General features: G+C 31.0%; 1 protein-coding gene across 6 annotated transcripts in view; it reads left to right on the top strand.

The window, feature by feature from the left end:
- Positions 1–419: 419 nt before the first annotated feature.
- Positions 420–20,143, top strand: part of LOC121113621 (FMRFamide receptor) — a 36,701-nt gene continuing 16,977 nt past the window's right edge. Inside the window, exons 1-2 of one of the 6 annotated variants that reach the window (XM_040707485.2) lie at positions 420–661; positions 18,788–18,984. The gene's annotated coding sequence lies outside the window, so the exon portion shown is untranslated. Of the gene's footprint in view, positions 662–13,540; positions 13,672–18,787; positions 18,985–20,143 lie in introns of those variants that run through there. The other 5 variants (XM_071886939.1, XM_040707462.2, XM_040707500.2 and 2 more) reach the window with 5 other exon arrangements.

Consider the following 20,143-nt stretch of genomic DNA (forward strand, 5'->3'; position numbering starts at 1 on the left):
TCTTAGCGTAATAAATGAGTGAAGCTTGTCGTATATTGGTCCCATGGATTAAATATTCTTCCTTATAAAAAGTTTCTTAGAATGAATCGACATTTTGTCCTTAATTCTATTGGATTAGATGAATGATATAACTTATATCTTTCTTTAGAGTAATTAACTTTCTTTTTAATTTTGTATGGTAATAGCTGTTTCTATCTTTAACAAGTTATAGAATGTATTTTTTGGATATAAAAATATACTACAAAGTTCTTTAAAATACATTGTAATAAAAAACGATTGTATGAAAGTTTCATCCCTTTGAATTTTCAATAAGAAGAGAGAATAGGCGTTCATATAGTAAGTTATTCACATCGTCGTAGATAGCTGCATGTTCCTCCAAAAAATATAGTAACATGCATCCCTATATATATTTTTAGTCGTAATAAACACCAGCTTCTTCTCCTTGGAAAAGTAAAGTATCATCATCACTTCATCATATAAAAAATATACAGTCATAAAGTCTTATTAGTGTGTTGTTAAATTACTGCGAATTATAATTATCAAGAAAATCAAGGAGAAAAAGAAGAAGACGAAAAAGACTGTAAAAGTTTCTCAATTAAAGAATTTTTCATCTTATATCTGCTACATAATAACTTTCTGATGAGGATTTTAAAGCTTTAAGGTGAGCGAGACATTTGTAGACATATTTGTCATTTTTGTATCTCTATAAAAATAATGTCCTTATTCTGTAATTCCATGTCCTGAATATTCTCATCGATTCTTGTTTGAGCCCTCAGATTTCATTCAAGTAAATGCATTTTAAGTTCATAAATCTGAGTCCAATTGATTTTTACTCTCTCTGAATTATATTTCAAAGAGTACCTTGCATCCTGTGAGATTTGTTCCTCTGTGGACTCTATTTAAATTATTAATAATTCCTATGCATAAATTTATATTAATTTTTAGGGAAAGCTTTGTTTTTGTAATTTTTTTGGAAATTTAATTAAAAATTAAATTTCCGGGAAAAAAACTCAAAAATCCGTAGCAATTCACAAAGTATAAAAATTTTTATGAAGAAACTTTCAAAAACCAACAGCTTATCACAAAAAATTAAATTTTTGGAAAAAAAAATTTCAATTTTTAAATTTTTTGAAGAAAAATTTCAAAAATCTATAGCTTTTCACAGACAATTAATTTTTGAAAGAAAAATTGAAAAATTAAATTAAATTTCAAATGTTAAATTTTTCAACAAACAATTTCAAATATTAAATTTCCAGTAAAAAGCAAAATTGCGATCAAGTCGAGTCTTTAAAATATAGACTCAAGTTCACGTTCTCATTTCTAGTCAATAATGTCTGAATGTAATCAAATTTATATAAATTAGGCACACAGTACACACCTTTTGAGATTGAATTTGGAATTTTTAAATGAATCTTCCAGAGGAATTTACCTAGATTATTTATACATGTTTATTAATGCTAAATTAATTAAACAAGTTAAGTTTTCGTTTATAATGTGATATTTAAACAGAAAGCTCATTTGTTGGAAATCACCTGTTAGTTCAGTAATAAAATGTATATTAAAATCATTTGACATATTATTACTTGGACAATAAAATTGGTAGATAGAAAAATTTGACTTTAAATTTGTAAAACTTTCATAGATTTAACACAATTTGAAATTCAAAAGCTTACTTGAACTTGAAATAGGGGAAAATAGCAATTTGGAGATTAAACTTCTACTTAATTACACAAGCTGATTAGTAATATCTCATTTTTGAAAATAAAATAATATATATATATATAGCACAATTTGGTTGAAACCAAACCAAGGAATTGCAGTTCTCGTATATGTATAAAATCTTAGTCACTTTAACAAAATTGAATCAAATCCGCAATCAAGAACTATTTACAATTTATTTAGTGTGTCAAAAAGAAAATCAGGGAAATTTTTGAAAGACTATATTATATATTTTTCAAGTTATGAGCAAACAAGTCCATTTTCTAATTTTGATTTTAAATCGCTAGATAATAGTTTGATTAGGCTTAACAAGAGTGTTTAAAGGATAATTTTTTTGAAAAAAAAATTATAATCTATTGGGAAAAAGATTTGAAAAATTAAATTTTTTTTGCAAAATTTGAATTTCAAATATTAAATTTTTTAGGAAAAAATTTCAAAAATCCACAACCATTCACATTTTTTCGAAATAAATTTAAAATATTAATTTTATTGGATAAAATTTAGAAAAATCCAAAGCAATGCTTGTAAAAAAATAAATTCAAAAATTCACTTCTGTGTACAAATTATAAAATATTTGTGAAAAAAAATAAAAATTATATTTCAATTATAAAAATTTTCGGAAAAAAATTTCAAATATTAAATTTTTTGTAGAAGTTTTTTTAAAATTCATAGCTATTCATAAAAAATTTAATTTTTCTGCAAAAATTTAAAAAATTCAAAATCCGCTGCCATTCACAAAATGTTTGAGTGAAAAGTAAAAATTCATTAATTGGATTGCAGGGGCTGTATCCCCTACAATCCACCCTCTCAGGACTCCCCTGCCCATCTTAACATCCAGTGTTGTGGACTCTTCTTTCTATTTAACGTATCATCATTAAACAGAGATGTGATTGTTTATACAATTGTAACATTTCCACTCATATTATAGTTGAATAAAAAAATATAACTTTAATAAAGTGGACATTATATCTCATGAACAACTGATTTTAGCTAATTGAATCGTACTCACCTTACTTTTTTTCTTATTCAGTGGAAACATCTTTACCACAATCAAATTATGTGAGTGTGGGGAGAGATTCTGTCTTTTTATGTTTTTGTGGTATACATTTTAAGTTTGGATTAAATGTTTTTTGTTATATAAGATATGCAATAAATTCCAAAGTTATTTCTAAAACTTTAAAAGTTACAAGGGTTTAAAAATTAGTGTAGCTTAATTTTTTTTTTATTACCATACATATCTTTTGAGAGAACAATGTAGCCAATGGAGAAATCTAGTTGAAAATTTGAAAAAATGTACATTTTGAAACGTTAAATTCAAAATTACATTCAAACTATTTCTAATGAGAAACATATTTGTTTTTAAGTTTTAATGTCAAGTCATGAAAATCATAGGACCACGTTTTCAGGGAGTCACTGAAAACGTCATTGCTAGCGCTGCCCATAGTTAAAAAGCTCAAATTTACAGAAAATCAGTTATATATAAATACACTACTTGTATAACAAAAATGGCATTGGTAATATATGTGAATAACGAATGATACTGATTCAGACAGCTTAGTCTCCCATCAGTATTAGAAGAATATTAAATTATTTTTATATTTTATTATTGTTATATTTTAACAAATTTTCGATTTTAGAAAATTTTAGTACGGCGTAGAGAAAGGATGTCAATAAACCTATTCTAAAAATGCTGGGGCTTGGTTTAATTAAAAATGGAGTGAATATTTACATTTAGGGTAGGACCTATAAAAAGTATCAACAGTTGGCTTGTAATAATTATGTGCACAATTCATAATTTTAATCAGGGTTGGGGATTTTTTAATAGATAATTAATTAATATTTTTCATAAATTTAATCAGAATTCCAGGGATTACATCAATTGTATGCAAATATAGATTAAGACACTTAAATATTAATAAATAGTTCATTGTTTACAGATATTTATCAGCTCTGAGGGATTGCAGCTTGAAAAAAATTGAGAACCTTGCTATTTCTTACACTAGAAATGAATGCTCCCCTAAATCAATTCCTATAACTATTCAAATCGGTAAACTAGTACAATAAGTACTAATATGGATTTTTTGAAACCAATTCATATATTAAATATTTGGAGGTTAAAAAACTGAATATGAATTAATTGGTCAATTTTTTTTTCTACAGATGTTGTTATGAACTCTTAGTAAAAATATAATCTAACGAAAGCTTAATCCTGGTCATTTTGGCAACTGTATAACTTTTGTTATCACTCTAGCAATACAAATTATCTGCCAATATTGTAAGAAATTACATTCTATAATTTTTTCTGGTTAGGATTCAGAATATTGTGGATTCAGTTTTATTTTATAGAAGGTCCATGTGGCTACACATAAGGTTCTGTGCAAGTCTGTAATTTACAATGATTGTGAGGGTCAAAATATTAACTGAAGACAAAATAAATTTTAGACATGATTCCAATGAATACTTTTAGTTTTCAATTGTTAAGTATTTGACAATTATTATTATATTAATAGTAATTGCTATCATTAATGATTATTCTTAGAGGGCTAACTTATTTAGACCAAGTAAAATCATTTATGTCTCACACGTATAATGTGTGAGATTTGATAATTCTGAATTTAAATAAGTTATTTGTCAAATAAGTACTATTATTTTTGTTGGTTTAAAATATCACTCATGTATAATTAATTAGCTTGGAAAGATTACTTTGCATAATGATTATCCATCCGTAGTCATTAATTATATCAAACTTGCAATTTATAACTATTATTACTAATAAAAATAGACTTCTTTGATGATGATATGTAAAATTCACTCTCTAACTTTTTTATCATTAAAATGCAACATATTAAAAATATGATTTAACTCAGGCGATTTAAATTAATCAAATTAATTACTAATAGTTAGAAAGCTTCTAACACTGTGAATATTCATTCACAATTTAATTATTACATTACCTATTGAAACTTTACGAGAATTAATTCACAAGAGTAATCTTATATAAACTATTAAGCTTATTAAAATCAGAAATCTCACTTTTTACGATATTACTAACATAAATACGTCATATCTTATTTTAATCGAAAATCGAAAAATTAATTATAGAATATCAAGTATAGACTTAAAGCCACAAATATAATTTAAGACAAATTATACCAAGTAAAAGTATATTAATGATTAATCTTTTATACAGTTAGGTCAATATATGTCTCTAGGAATAGGTTTTGTGATCCTTTTATTTTCTAATATATTTGGCTATATAAAAAAGTTGTTTCTAATGCCGTAGACTATTAATTTGTACAATATAATTTGAAATTGATTAATTATCGTTAGATATGTACAGAGTGGTCCAGAAAAGAAGTCCCATTTAAATTAACGTTATTGATTAAGAATATTGTGTAGAGATTTCGTTAATCAAGTGAGAAACGAAAAAATATTACAGTGTGGGCCATATATTAGGACATACAGCAAATGAAGTAAATCGATAGGGCAAAGACAATTTGGAGTACTTTGGCCTTTCTCTTCATCTGATTTTAACCCTCTTAACTTTGCAATGTAGAATATGGTCGAAGGGGGTTTCCAGTTTCCAGGCTCAGCATGAGTTGGCCAAAAATATGGGGAAAATGTTGTGCCTACTAGCTGCAAGCTAGTAAGGAGGAATCTCCGTCAAGTTGTTCACGTCAAGGGCAAGCATCTTATACATTCGTTAGTTGTTTTAGGCAACAGTAAAACTGTAAAAACGTATAAATACTTATTCTAATACAAGTTACCATAACGTGGGAGTAATTTTTTTTTTTGATGAGCTAAATATAATTAAGAATCACCCTGTATGTGCAATGTACATATATGTATTTAGTATCTAAAACCTGAATGGAAATTCCGTATTCTAATTAATCAAATCAATAATATTGATATTGACACATTTAACTACGTGAATTGCATATTCTTCTATCTATTATATTGAAGTAGATTTGGAAGCGATATATATGGATAACTACCATTTGTATCAATGTCTACATACATAGACATGTGTATCGTATTAATTACTCAATTTTTTTTTAGTATTCGAAGGATGAATAATAAATTATGAGAAAGCTTCATTAATTTTGAATTCCACTAAACTTCGCCTTCAAAATTTTAAAAGAAAGAAATGGAATCATTATGATTGAGTATAGGTATCTAGTTATTACGAGCATATATGAGAATGGATTGAAATGTCATGCAAAATTGAGTGAGTGAATAATAGTAGAGCATAAAACTTAATATGTTTAGATGTGTCATTGTTTTGAAGGAATGTAAAAAAATAAGCTTATGTTGATATTTCAATTAGTGTTGATTTGATAAACCATTCGAATAAAAAAAGTCGTTTTTTCATTTTTAAGATGAAAAAAAGGGATTTTTGAGTTTTAATATAACATTGCTTTTTTGCAAAAAAACCATAACGGACAGAAAAAAAATTGCTTGAGAAGTATTTATGTTACCATTCTATGACTTAAGATGAGTCACAACTGTTTCACTGAAAAAACTCCTGACTCGGGGCATCCATTCAAGTAACCACCCTTGAAATGATCACAAAAGTCTACAATATCATGTTGGGAAAAGATTGAGTAAAGTTGCAAGAGAGCATCTAATATGATCGAGTTTCAAACATCTTGCGTGAGTATTTACAAATCAAAAAGCTTTCGGCATGATGGCTACCATGTTTGTTGACAATTGATCAAAAACATGACAGGGTGATAGTTTCTTTATTTAATTTTCGACTATTATACGAAATTCAAATTAGTTTTTACGCCGTGTTTTCATTTTCAAATGATAGGGATCCATTTTTACAAATTTTAAATAAAACAACAGTCTAAACAGTAAATACCGAGTGGCCCATTAAAATCTGAACACTTTAAAATTCAATAAAATATAGAATTTCAACAAAATTAATCTTATAAACAGATGTGTGTCTGAGCTGCCTTAATCATTAATGTAGTCTTTTTTATGGGCAATGAGGGCTTCCAGGCTGCGGCAGAAACCCTGGCACCCGTTGCAGACGTAGTTCTCTGTCATGACGTTCCACAGCTGGCTGAAAGTGGTGTAGAGGCCTTGGTATTTTGATGAGGGATACTCCAGGCCTTCCGTCAACACGTATCCAAAAGATGTAGTTGAAGGGGTTCTCATCAGGAATTTAGGGGTGTCAAAAGTGTCAAGAAAGAGTTCAAAAGAACTCAAAAGACTCATTCAAAAGAGTATTGCAACGGAGGAAACGGGCTTCTTTCATTGCTGTTGTCAAAAGTGGTATCCCCACCCTCAAAAGGATCTTTCCACCCACTTTTTTGATGGCTCTCTGGAAAGTCTGGTGTGACGCCCTAAGATCTCTTGCATTGCCCCTCATGGATTTGAGGGAATTGGCCTGGGATGTTATCTTTAGTTCCTCTGGGTCCATTTTGGCCTTTTTGACAGAGACTTCTTCCTCTCCAACGTTTTGGACTTGCTGACGGGGAAGACGTGTTTTCTGGAGACGGCCAACTGCTTGTGAACAGCAAATGGAAATTTGCTGTTTCATTTTATCAACTTGCACGTAACTAGAGAGCTTAGGATTTTTTTTTTTTGTTCTGTAACTAATTGCTTATGCTTTAATAACTCAAAATATGAGTGAACGTCAATCATTCAACAAATTGAAAAAAAAACCCAGACTATAGCGATTACATATATAACATGATAAGATGCTCATTTTTCTACATAGATGGCGTCTTCTTAAAAACAATTAGTTTGACCTCCCGGAAGATTCCCTATCTCCATACATTTTTAATTTGGAACTTGTAACTCTCATGGACAAAGTAAAAAGCAATCAAATGTTTGGAATCAATATTGGAGGGAAGAAAGTCTCATGTCAATTTTACGCAGATGACAACTATATTTTTTTTAGAAGGCGCTTCAGAAGAGGAACTGAAGAATAAAACAAGTCTATGCCTGAGACTGTATGAACGTTTTAAAAAGATATCTGGTCTTGATATCAACAAAGATAAAACAAAAATCCTCGATATTGAATGCAACACAAAAATAATCAAAGCTGCCAATATGAACTTCTTCAAGAGGGTATGCTGGTGGAACTTTATGTAAACTCCAAGTTCATGTACTACCTAACTGGAGACTGGAAAGGTATCCTCAGTATTGGGAAAAGTTTCCGAAGTATGAGAAAATTTTTATTTCATAGAGAAATTATTAAAAATCGGAACTTCCTAAAAGTTTGGCAGTTTTGGACCAGAGATAATAACTGATAAGATCTTTTCTAAAATCCGATTTTTACAAGAGGAGGGGCCTTGGCTGACAAATTAAAAAACAACAACATGATTTTCGACTAATTTCTTTTGGTTCTGAGAACATTTTTTTATCGTCAGGATTGGAAGACGAGGGTATTTTGTACTTTAGACAAAATCTTTATTTGGGCTCAAAAGTGTAGGAAGACGATCCCCTTTTGTTTGTAAGGGTAGAGGAGATTTTGTTGAAGAGGAGAGGAAGAAAGGCTATCAAATTGCAAAAATGCTTAACAATCTGAATATTAATATTTAAAAAAAACAACCAAAATATTTTCTAATATATTCCTACCAAGAGCTGTAGCAAGGACGGATATACTTTTAAAGTTTAAAAATTTTACGATAATAAGACTGTCTCATGTCCGTTATTTACATTGCACTGCATAGGACTGGAGGAGAAAGACGGAAGGGAAAAATCTTAAATATTTTTCAATATTTAAAAAGTGTTAAAGACATATTAGGTAGAAACCTACAAGCTCATATAAACTGCAAAACTCTTTAATCCAATAATTTTATTAGAAAAACCGAGGAGGAAAGGCTCTTTTAAATGTGGTAAAATCGACACGCAACTTCATATTTATACGTTGTATGAAATGACGAAAGACTTGCATCTAAGATCCTTGCGAAATTAAAATTAGCAGCAAGGGAAATAAATTTATTAATTTAAATTTATAAATGACGAATAAAATGGATGGATGCACGAGGTCTTTTACCTCATATCAAGTGGATATTTTAATGAAGGAATATGGTTCGTACTTGACAACCCCATTTTTTACAAAACTTCTTAAAAAGACCAATAATTTGTTTCTAAGAATTCCTGAAGAGATACAGAATCATCCCAACGAGAAAGTGTGAACGTCTCTTTTATTGTTTAATTCCATCAAATGTCCTATTAATTCACTTAACCTTAATTAATTATTGAATTAGTAAGTGTTCAGATTTAAATGACCATCTGGTACTACATATCATTCTTAGACCAGTTAAGTCAATAAATAAAAGCAAAGCTGCCTCATGTTACCAATTTTTTTTTTTTTTTTTGATAAAGAAAAGAGGCATAAAATTAACTTGTAGCTGGACAATTATTTCATAATAATTTATTTTCAACACTTGGACTATGCTTTTTTTTTTTAACTATCGGGAATATCTGGTATTGTTCCAGGTTATTAGGAGTCGACAAAGAACAGACAATTTTGGATGAATTATATAGATATTTGCTGCCTTTTTTAAACATGACACGCTGAGTTTTAGATACACACGCAGGTTATTAGTTTAACAGGAGCTTATTTGAAATCAACTAACCAACGCTCAGATCACTGATACGGGAAAGGAAGTAGAAAAGGAAGGATTACAATAAAATACCGAGTAAATTTTAGGTTAGATGGTCCTATAAGTAATCGATCTGACTCGGAGATGGGGTAGTTGCTTAGATTCAACCCTGTATTAGAAAGTACACAATCTATTAAGCATCTATTTAAAGTTTGAAGGGCACATGTTCCTTAGTATTTGTTTGGAAGCCAGCAATAGTGAACGTTGTCCGTGACTTTGTGAAAATTGAATAAATTGGTCATTGTTATGTGACATGATTCTTTTATTTGAAAGGCCTCAGAACAACCAATATAAAAGTTAAACTGGATTATACTCTAAGTGAGTCTGAATTTTGGCTAGTGGAGTTTAAGTGAGGGCTAGTCCAGAACCATAAAGTTTAACTTGTGTATCGTCGACTGAAAATGCACGAGCTAGCAGGGATCGCAGGCATTTCAGAAAGTCTGGTACATCGGTTATTACATATCGGAATTTGGATAGGAGAATGTTGTGTGTAAAATGAGTCACGCATTTACTCATACTCGAGGGAAAATCTGTCTTGAAGAAGTTTCAATTGAGTATTTAGTAAAGTATCACAGCAACAAAGCATATTTTTTGTAATTTTCTTTTTCTATTTCTTTTTAAATATTATATGTAATAGAAAAAGTGTCTCAATGAATTAATTTGTCAGCTGTTGATATTTATACCCATTCCCCAAATTATATAATTTATCCGTTGAACTCGAATTAAATCTTGTTCAGGGTACATCCCTACTATCTACCGGGCCAATCGTTATTATTTATTCATCTCTATGAGGTAAATTGTGAGAGGTTAAGAGTGATTTTTTTCCAATGTTCCGATGAACAATTTTGTAGAACATATAATTAGCTGCCGATTGCTAAGAAAAACCTTGTCCTATTCGCAACTATGAACACACAGTACGAGAACAAGATTGAGATAGCACCGCCAAAAATGAGTTCCATCGAGTATTTTGATCTACAAGAAGGTTGACATTATTTCCGTTACTCAAAACTTTTTTCTTTTCATCTTTGTAATTTTTTACAGGGTTTTGCAGAAAATTTGCCATTTATTTCTTACTTTATTCAAATGGCCTTAACATCCATTAGAAATTCAGAAATCTCATTGCTTTGTATTATTTTTTCGATCTAAGTATTCAACTGTTTATTGTCGTTCTCTTTGCAAAATTTCACAAGAAGAGATATAATTGAAAGATCATTAACAGACATTCCAGCAATTTTTTCATGAAGATCTTTTTTTATGGTTTGCAATTTGGTTGGAATATTTATTTATATATTATAAATATAGATGTTTCTACTTCATAAATGTTCATTTCATTCCTTCTCTTCACATCTATATGAGGTCCAGCTGTATTTAAGCCTTTAGGCATTAAAATAATTGAATTTCCCTCCTTTGTTTTTCTATTTTAGGTAAAATGATCCCAAAATTTGCTACAACGAATATTGTGCACATCTACATAGTCCGACATTTTCTTTGGAACTAATTGTCAACGGGATGTAAAAAAATAAAAGTAAGATTAAACTGGTTGAGCTTGCATCTTACACCTATGTACATTAGATTATAATCCACTTTGAGATACTTGTTCTTTGAAATTTGAAAACAGAATATTAATCAGGAAATAAAGTAGTTATAACTCCCAAAGTTTATTAATTTGCTGTACAGTGATATGGCTTGGATCTTTAAGAATACGTTATATATGGCATATTATATATAAATCTATCAAAACTTTTTAAAGATGGAATAAACTAATAGCATTCAAATCAATGAACTAAATAGTAATAAAATTGCTGAATAACTAGCTTGGGAAAGAATCATATAATAGTACTGCTTAATCCGATTATGTAAGTCTTTGTAGTGGCACCCTCTACGTTTTTAAGATAGATAGAAATAAAATACATACCATGACGATACTGAAAAATAACAAGGGAAATTCTTTGACGTTGGGACAGAATGTCATGTAATGTCATTCCATGTAAAAATCTTTTTGGAAATTTTTGAATAGGTTATCCCCGATTTTGATAATTTTTAGATGGGTGCATATCCTAGCAAAGAAACAACATGTGTGAAATTTTAGACTTGTGAAGGTGCGAGGTCCTGTTTGGAAGTCCCTCAATGTTTGCCCTCTTGGGAAGACCTTCGAACTTGAGTAAGCTATTTAGAATACACTGATTTCATTTTTTTTTCCTTAAAATACTTTCATGAGTAAGAGATTCAATTTTTATTTGATAAAAAAATGGCATATTTGCAAAAAAAAAATACTATAAAAACATAATTACAAAATATAAAACATGATTATGTCAATTTTTGTTAGAAGTTTATCCTATTTATATTCTATTTGTGTGCAAAAAATTAGAGTGATTTTCTCAATGTGATCACCATCAGTCTTAAAATTCTGACAAAAAATTGGTAAAATTAATTTTGAGGCTTGGCTGGGTGCCATTTTTATATTTAGCAATTATGTTTTCATAGTATTTTTTACTCAAATGTCATTTTTTTAAATATGAGTAATAGTTATTACTCTTAAAAACATTTTAAAATGAAATAGGTCTGTTCGAAATGGATTTATGGCTTACTCAACTTTTAAAGTCTTTCGAAGTGGGTCAAACTTTGCGAAACTCCCAAATGTGCCCTGGTGCCTACACAAGTCTACAATTTTACACATGTTATTTCTTTAATGGGATATACATCCTACCTAAAATTATAGAAATTGGTGATGGTCATGGCAGAAGGGATTGTACACTTGACATGGAATGCACAGTAAGCTAAATAAAAAAAGATAGTTGACCAAACAATCGAAAAATAGTATTTCCCGCTATAAGTTCCACCAGTTTTATAGTATAAATATAGCCGTTGCAAAAAAATATTGATTTTAAGAAAAATAATTAGGACTTTCAATCTATTAATGATCATGTCATTGATAATTCTCCTGAATCAAGCCATATATTCACACAAATTAAATATATTCTAAAAATGTTATGCAGGCATAAAATCATATCATTTGGGAAAACGCAAGAGTAAAAATATTAAAGGAACCAAAGTTCTGAGCAAACTCACGAACCTTATTCAATGTAAGAATAAATCATTATTGATTTTTGAATTGAATGATAGTGTAAATCATCTATCAATAATATTTTGAAAGGCTTAATAAAATTATATTTAATTTTTGGAATTGAATAAAATATTATTATACTTTATCCAATAATCTATTCAAATATACTTGATTAACTTATTGACATTTCTAAATTTATATAATTATGGGAATAAAGATTAGACATTAACTAAGTCTACTTAGTTAATGTCTACAAGTTTATTGTTGTTATTACAATAAACATTAAAAAAAATAAAATAATAATGGAGGTGCTAAACCATAAGAAGTGACCAGACCCACGGGTAAAAATGGAGTGACAAAGTAAAATATATCTACATGATTGCATAAAATTTGACAAGGTAAACAATCCCCCCCGGACTAGAGAATTCAGGACAATCTAAAGAAAAGGACGTGCAGGATCCTGCATCCAAATCAGTGGCGACAACAGGAGGTGGGCTGGAGGGACTACTTAAAAAATACCAGAGGTTTTGCACTTTTTCTTTGAGGCAATATGTTATGCAACACTGGAAGGTCATCAGTGAGAAAATCCATTGCGTCTTTTAATCCAAAAAATATACCACTATACAAATTGAGGATATTAAAACTTATGTATCAATATGATGTGTATGGGGTTATAACGTTAACTTATTTCTAATTATTGACCAGTTTTATCTTTAGTGTTCTTGCTTATAAAAATATTTTATAAGCTTAGGGAGATTTGGATTTTTTTTGCTTTTATCTATTTAAATAAGTACATAAATAATGTTATTTATTTCAAATTGGAAAATCACAAACAAACAACAATATTTGACTATGTCAATTTCACCTTTTCATGATTTTTGTTCAAGATTGTTTTAATACTAACGCATCACTAATGTTAACATTTCAATCCAAAGTAATACGTACACAAAAATACATACATAATAATATATCAAATACATTTGAATAAAAATAGTCCTTGAAAATTATGTTTAATTGCTTCTTAAACCTTCCTTTGATATCATATTACAATGTATGTACTTAGTATATATTTGGAACATTTTTTCTATTAAGATCTCTAGGTAAGTTTCATTATGCTTGCTTTTGATCAAATTATTTGCAGTTATAAATTAAAAAGAGTCACAAAATTTCCCCAATTTGGAAATTATACATCCGAAATACATTTTTAATGGAGGGTGATATAAATACAAGAAACATTTATAAAATTTTGACATCAATTTATCTGTGAGTACTATTAAATATATATTTTTTTCTATTCTTACCCCTGGATCATATGCGACAACAAAGCCTCCCAAGGTCATGGAAATTCTAATTTAACGCATCAAATCGTACGTAAAGCAAATTCCCCTGAAGTTGAGGTATATTTCACATCAAAATGCAATCATCACATTGTTACAAATAAAATAAAATCCCAAAGGGAACATTTATATAAAAGACTTAAAGCAATCATCACTTCCAAACCAAAACATAAACAAAAAATAAATTAAACAGGAACATAAACATACCACCACAATGAAAATAAGATTGTCCCTTAAAGTAAAAGTCAACAGGCATAATGCCATTTCACGACAGATTGCGATTACTGTTAAAATCACAAACTTCCATAAAAACATCGCCAAAACGACCAGTGGCAATAATTCTATCAATACCAAACAAAATACGTTTCTTGCTCCATTGCAGATCTCGACAAAACCCCATATATTTCTCCTCGCACTTTCTAGCGTATTACATCTCGTGAACAAATGTACAGGAGATTTTGGTTCATCTCCACACAATCCGCATGAGTCATCCTCCAACATGCCCATTCTCTTTAGAGGTTTCTTGAAGTCACAAAACTTAAAACCTTTTTAATTGATGGTCTTCTCTTTTTATATATTTTTCATCCCTCAAAAAGACGAGGAAAAAAGTACTTTGTTGACGGAAAACTTGGATCACTCGTTTAACCAAACATAATTTTTTTCTTTTCTTATTCCAATGTAGATTTTTCAGTCCTTTTACGTCCCATTTTAGCTAGTGCATCCACATATTCATTACCCATATTATTGTTAAGCCCCTTTACCCATAACATGTTTACAGAACTTCTCAATCTGCCAATCTCAGCCAATATCCTTTCTTGCTGTCTAGTAAAGGTTTTTTTTTTTTTTTGAAAGACAATGTATGGCATACTATCAGTAAAAGTAAGTACCGGACAACCTGAATGCTTTTCCATCCCAGCAAGAGCTCGCGATGCTTGAAAAAAATATTTCTACTCCGTCTGAAACACTTTGTTTTACCAGTTTAAATTTCCATAGCCGTAAAGAATAGATTCGTCCCCACACGAAATACAAAGGCCATACCCAACCTTATATTCAATTTTTGATCCATCAGTGAACACATTCACATATTGAGGATTTGCAGATGTCCTTTCCTTCATATTCCCAAAAGAAGGACCAAAGGTTTATGAACTATTTTTTCTAAGGGTGCATCAAATCTGAGGAGTATTTTATCTAAATCTTGTTGGAGAAGGGTTTGTCCTCCTTTTGTTCTTGACCGTGCAATCCATGGGATTGGAACTTCATCCATAGTTCTGAATCTAGTTCTCATTGCATGTCTTTTAATACTATGGTGTAACGGTTCCATATTAAAAATAATCTCCATTGCTTTTGTTGGTGTTGATCGTATCGCTATACACATCAAGAGATAAGCTAGTCTATTGACCCTTCGAAATTTAGTGATGTTTCCCTGTTTTTCTATAATCTGAGGTGCCCATATTGCTGCCCCATTACATACCTCTGATTCCAAGCATGTCTCTTGAATTCATTTGACGTATATAGGCCGGAGGCCCCAATGGAAACGAACTAAGTTTTATTGTAGCAAACAATATATTTTTGGTTTTTTTGACGATATTATCAACACGATCCCAGTCGTCGGTCAATTATAACACCAAGGTATTTGTATTGATCCGCCTACTCTATCGCTGTATCATTTATTTCAAACTCAGGAAAACTCATTTTACGTGCCCATGTACATAACATCCCCTTAGTTTTTGACCCACTAAACTTGAGATCCATTTGAGATATACAAACAGAACAAATTAGTTAATTGTACTTTTAGCTAGAACAATTCGATATGCCAATACACAACTTTTTCTAGTCGTTTAACTATTTTGTTCCCTAGGGTAATTGGTCAGTATGCTTTTGGATATGTATAATCATCTTTACTGGGTTTTAGTGACAAAAATGACCCTAGCTTCGCTCCATATCTGAGGAGCATAGGGAAATTTAAGCGAATATAATTTTTTTTTAAATAATAGGGGCTAAGCCTTAGGTCCGAATTAAAAAAAAATGAATGAACTAAATAGTTCCTCCACAAGTGAATTATTAATATAATTTACCCATAAAGTATGAGCGTTCTTATTTGTCTCAGTCCCTTCATTCACACTTTCTTTCTGACCTTGTCTATAAAGAGTAGCATTGCTAAAATGCATTGAGATTAGTTTCTTTAAGTTTTCTTCTATAGAAAAGTTTCCTGCTTCATTTTGGAGGATGCCCAGTCTAGGTTTATTTTTTCCATTTTGTGTCTTAATCGCCACCATTACAGTCTATTGGTAGTCCAATTCAGTACATCTTTTCATCCAGTAATGACACCTCTCCAAGTCTACTACTCTCCTATATTCTCTCTTGCTGTACATAATAAGCAATTCTATCTTTGGAACTCTGTGTGTTGCGTACTAGTCTTTCAGCCCTCTTGATAGCCTTTCTCAAATTGCTTAATTCCTTCGTCCACCAAGGAACAGTCTTGCTCTGGGACTTTATTCTCAGAGGTACTACTTTTTCAAGCGGTATTTTAATAGATTCAGTGACTTAAGATGAAAGTTTTTCTATTTCTTTTAAAGAAATTTTGTCCTCTAAACCTGTAAGAGTTGTTGTTCTTAAAAGTTGTAGTTTCTTCGAAAATTCAGACCATTTCAAACTCTTGAGGTTTCTTATTAGGACCGGCTCCATTTGTAATTTCATTAGGAACATAATGTATTTACGGTCAGAGTGAGGGGCCTAAAACTTGGAAAACTATTGTATTAAAATTTCATCCGTGTTGTTATTAATTACGAATTTTCATTATACAGCCTCAAACGACGGCTGAAACAAAAATAAACAAGTCCCATGTCAATAAGAGTAAAATGTCGTAACAACAACAAAAAAGGCAATGCCTCTGCGACCTCTTCCACGCTGTTGTCGTTGCCAAGAAGGCTGTAGAGACTCTTGGCATCTCCATCTGGACAACATCAAGAAGTTTACTACAGCCCCAATCAGCCAAGAAGAACCAAAAAATATGCAGCAACAATATGGCTGACTTCTGACCTGCCAATATATGGCCTTCCTCCAGCCCTGATCTCAAACTTTGGACTTTTTAGTTTAGAATGACTTTAAGAAAAATGTCTGCCATATCTCTCATCCAAATTTGTATTCGCTTCGGGCTACCATCATGACAGTGTGGTACACTAAGGGCACGGCTTTTATAGTAGGAGCTTGTTAATGTGTTTGCCGGCGTGTCGAAGCTGTTATTACTTGTGAAGGAGGACATATTGAATAAAAAATATAGCTTAATAAAGTATTGAAACATATCAAAAATTGGTTTTGAGTTGTGTTTTCCTGATTCCATAAAAATCCCGTTTTTTGTAATACTGTCTTGGTCCCCCACTCAGTAGAGTTGTTAATAAGAATAATGATATCCAAATATGAAATGATAATTTTTCAAAGTGAATAATTTGTGGGAGGAGGGAAGTTTAGTTTTCATGACGTTTGATTATATTAGCTACCGGGTGGCCCATCTAGCAGTTGCATTTTGAACTACCACTTTTTTGACGTCTGACAACATTCTCTTTTTCGTCTAATATTTTGTAAAAGGTCTCCGGTTTACGAAATGGTTAAGTTTACGCTCGAAGAAAATTAGGAAATACTGAAGACTTACTCCCAAAATAGAGAGTCTTCAAACGAAACTGCAAGAAAATTACGTTGGTCGAAATTAAGCGCCTTCCAGGCAGTTTGTGGATAAATTTGTGAAGCATGTGCGCGAAACGGTTTCGTTAATCGATGAAGCAACGCGTTCCCGTGTTCGTCCAGTGTGCTCAATCGAAAACATTGCTACTTTTGCCGAAAGCGAAAGAAAAAGAGAAAACGAGCAAGGAGTAGCCGTTACGGTCAATGGTGATCGCTATCGGGCCATGTGGGAAGATTTTTTTGTTTCCCCAAATGGAAAAGAAAGACATCAACGACATTTGGTTCCAACAAGATGGCGGTACGTGCCACACAGCCAACGTTACAGTGGATCTTTTGCGCACTGTCTTCGGCAATTACATCATAGCCGAAATGGCAACGTCAACTGGCCAACTCGTAGCTGCGATTTGATTCCGTTGGACTATTTTTTGTGGGGAATTGTCAAGGATAAATGTTACACCAACCATTCAGAGACAATTGACTATTTGAAGCACGAAATTGGAGTCGCCATTGCAGCTATTGAAGCTCACACAATCGAAAATGTATTGAAAAATTGGGTCGACAGAATGGGCTACTGTAAGGCCAGCGACGGCGGCCATATGAATAAAGTGGTGTTCCATTATTAACCGGAATGTTGAAGCTTTCAAATGAAAAAAAAATATTGAAAAATATTCATCTATTTTTTTTATAGCAATATCAAAAAGAAAAAGTTTTGTGGGCCACTCTTTACATGTAGCAATGAGATGAAGGAAATAAAATAAATCCCACTCCGTATTTTGCAATGACATTGGCCTGAACTACTCAGATGTCGATTGTTTATTATACTTTGAGTCCAACAAGTTACGGCTTCCCACAAAATACTAAGTGTTACTATTTGTCATTTATGAGTACACGTACTCGAGTTGAATCATACTTAGATGTTCTTTACTCAATAATCAATGAATAATGATGACTGTTTTGGATAATTTTCAAGTAGGGGTGTGAGGTTTGTTGCGGTGGATGTGCAAACTTGCAATTTTTATCACAAGGAAGACAGAATTCAAATTATTAATCAATTTAGCAGAAACAATTTTTCTTCATCTTTGCTCCTTAAACACAACTTTCTCTCATTAGAGATATAAAAAGTAATGCTGAAAAAATGAAGCGAAACCTGCGAGAAGTTTTAGTCCTACTAAAATACAAAATGTCCATCAAAACTAAAAAAATGGTCCAGTAGACTCAATTTTTAACAGAATTTCATAAAATTATACCATTTGAAAGCTGAAAAAACTAAATATTGACTAGTGTACATTTTACAATGTTTATCATTTTTGAACCCGTTGGGATCTTACCCCGAACATATTTTAAGACTTTTTGGTTATTTACAGATTGTTATGGTTGTAGATGTAATAGTTTGCTCATAGTTTTGGATTATTATTGCAACCTCAGAATTTTTTTGAATAAAAACGCGCAACCTCGAATTAAGCATCAAAATTCAAATGAAATTTCCATTTGGCACAACCTGAATTTTTTAAACCAACGACAATAGTTCAAGCCCATAACGGTCGACCATTAAAATATTAGAGTGAGTAAAACTTAAATATTTTATCTCGGAAAAAAACAATAAGATTTTAAAGTGTAATGTAAAATGTAAGAGAAATCGATCGAAAGTCCTGTTCTCTGCATTTCGAGAAAAATATAATCATTGTACATGTAGCACCTGCAGGAGCAACAATAATTTCCTCCATCTCCATTTGGGTATCCAACAATTAAGGATAATTCCTTTTCTTTTTTATACATTTTATTATTTTGGTACAGTTTCATGAAGGTTTATCGAATGCTTATCCAAGGATGACGACCTTCAAACGAATAGAATAGTTTTGGCCCCATGGGAAAATGTGTGTTTATTGAGTCAAGAGATATATATTAAATAGATGATATTGCATAATACTAGTATATCTATTGTAATCACTTTTTGCAGTGTCAGTGGGAGGGAATCAAGTCTTGGACAAATACAGATTGCATAATTCTATATAATATGCTCTTAAATATATTAATCTTTCTTTTGAAAAACCAACTCATGCCTGACATAAAGAGCAAGCCACTTACAAGTTTTGTATTATACTCTATGCTTATTCGCTCTGGCATATTATTTTTTTCATAAATTGATATACAAAATGAGTGTATTTTGCATAAGTGGACAGTTGTCTTTTATATACTTCATCATATCTAAATATATGAATAAAGTGATTCAAGGAGATTCATTCATCCATTCCTTTGGGAGAATATTATTCATCTGCTGTATCAGTGAAATCCTTGCCTTGCATGGAATAAATGCAAAGTCAAGTTGAAATCGAGGCAATGCACATACCTACATTATATGTGGTAACAACGGTAAGATAATACATTTTCTAACGAATATCAATAATTCCTCGAAATCAGAGGTGCCCGAAACTTTAAGGAAATTATCGAGTCAAGTATCATACGTTTGATAGCAGTCATGACTTGGACAGTCTTTGCGATTTCAATCACTCAACCTTCATTAATTAACGAATTAATAAGTGTTCAGATTTCAATGGACCACCTGTTTTACAGAGTTACAAATCCATCTCAAATAATGACATTGGTAAAAAAAAGAAAGACATTTTGTCATTTTGACATAGTGGGCCTTTGAGGCTTAAGAAGGCTTTTTATTTCGTGATTAAAGTCAGCCACCTATTACTACTCTAAGTAAATCTTTAATT

This window comes from Lepeophtheirus salmonis, chromosome 1, assembly GCF_016086655.4.
Source record: "Lepeophtheirus salmonis chromosome 1, UVic_Lsal_1.4, whole genome shotgun sequence".
Lineage (NCBI taxonomy): Eukaryota > Metazoa > Arthropoda > Copepoda > Siphonostomatoida > Caligidae > Lepeophtheirus > Lepeophtheirus salmonis.